This window comes from Galeopterus variegatus, unplaced genomic scaffold, assembly GCF_000696425.1.
Source record: "Galeopterus variegatus unplaced genomic scaffold, G_variegatus-3.0.2 Scaffold11184, whole genome shotgun sequence".
NCBI classification, from domain to species: Eukaryota; Metazoa; Chordata; class Mammalia; order Dermoptera; family Cynocephalidae; genus Galeopterus; species Galeopterus variegatus.
This window is the reverse complement of record NW_007737295.1, coordinates 1-1,963: the sequence shown is the minus strand read 5'-3', so window position 1 is coordinate 1,963 and position 1,963 is coordinate 1.

The window sequence follows — 1,963 nt, the reverse complement described above, 5'->3', positions numbered from 1 at the left end:
AAAAAAAAAAAAAAAAAAAAAAAAAAAATTAACTCAAAATGGACCTAAATAGACTTTGTAGTGTATTGAATTATGTCCCCTAAAACTCACTGAAGCTTGAAGTGTGTCCCCCAAGTTTCGTGTATTAGAAACTTAGCCCCCACTGTGACTGTTAAGCAGTAGGAAGTCCTATTATGGTAATTGAAAGGTGGGGCCTTGAAGAGGTGATTAGATTGTAGGACTGTGCAGTCTTGAACGGATTAGTAATGGTGGTCAGGGGCGTGGTTCTGAGGGCTTTAAAATGAGAGAGAATGAGGAAATTGGTCTCTTGTTCTCTCTGCTCTGCTATTTCACAATGTGATACCCCACGTCACTGAAGTCACCACCAAGATCCTCACCAGATGTGTTGCCTGGACTTTGGATGTCCCAGGCTCAGAAACTGTAAGCAATAAATTTCGTGTTCTTTATAAATTACGCAGTTCTGTGTATTTTGTTATAAGCAGCACAAATGGACTAATGCAGACCGAATGGAAGTGTTTGAACCATAAGAAAACATAAGTACAAATCTTTGTGACCTTGGGTTAGGCAATGGTTTCTTAAATATGACAGCAAGAGCATAATAAACCAAAGAAAAACAATTTTAAATTGGACTTCATGAAAGTGAAAAGCTCCTGTGCTTCAAAAGATACCACGAAGTAAGTGGAAAAACAACACACAGAATGGGAGAAAAAATTTGCAAATCACATATCTAATAAGGTACTTCTATCTAGAATATATAATGGACCCTTACAACTCCATAATAAAAAGACAAATAATCTAATTTAAAAATGGGCAAAGCAGTTGAATAGACATTTCTCCAAGAAGGCATGCAAATGGCCAGCAAGCACACAAAAAGATGATCAACGTTATTAGCCTCTGCTGAAATCAAAACCACAATGAGTTACCACCTCACACACTCTAGGACAGCTAAAATTAAAACAAATGAACAGATAAGAAGTGTTAGCGAGGCTGGGGAGAAACTGGAACTCTCCTACACTGCTGGTAAAATGGTGCAGTCACTTTGGAAGGCAGTTTAGCAGTTTCTTAGAAGATTATACCTAGAGTTACCATGTGGCTCAGCAACTCCACTCCCAGGTGTATACCCAGGAATATATGATGAAAACATGTTCACACAAACACTAGTATACAAATGTTCATTGAAGCCTTATTCCTAATAGTAAGCACAACAGAAACACCCTAAATGCTCATCAACTGATAAATGAAAAAACAAAATATAGCATATTCATACACCGGAATGTTATTCAGCAATAAAAAGGAATTCTCTTAGCCTGTTTGGGCTGCTAAAACAAAATACCACAAACTGGGTGACTTATAAACAACAGATGTTTTATTCATCACAGTTCTGGAGGCTGGAGGTGCAAGATCAAGGTGCTGGCAGATTCAGTGTCTGGTCAGGGCCCCCTTCCTGGGTCACAGATGACACTTTCTGTCTCCTCACACTGGAAGGGACAAGACTACTCTCCGGGGTCTCGTTTATAAAAGCACTAACCACATTCACAAGGACTCCACCTTCCTGATCTAATCACCTCCCCAAAAGCCCCACCTCCTAACACCATTTCAACATACAAAGTTGGGGGGACACAAACATTCAGACCATAGTAGGAATAAAGTACTGACACTTGCTACAACATGGATAAACCTTGGAAATATTATGCTGTTTAAAAAGCCACACACAAAAGGTCACATATTTTATGATTCCATTTAAATGAAATGTGCAGAACACGCAAATCCGTGGAGACAGAAAGTAGATTTGTGGTTGCCAGAGGCTGGAAGGATGGTAGAGTGGTGAGTGACTGGTAACTGGCACAGGGATTCTTCTGGGGATGTTTAGAACATCATAAAATTAAATGATGGTGATGGTTGCATAACAGTGTGAATATACTAAAAACTGCTGGATTTTACACTTTGTAACGTGTGAACTTTA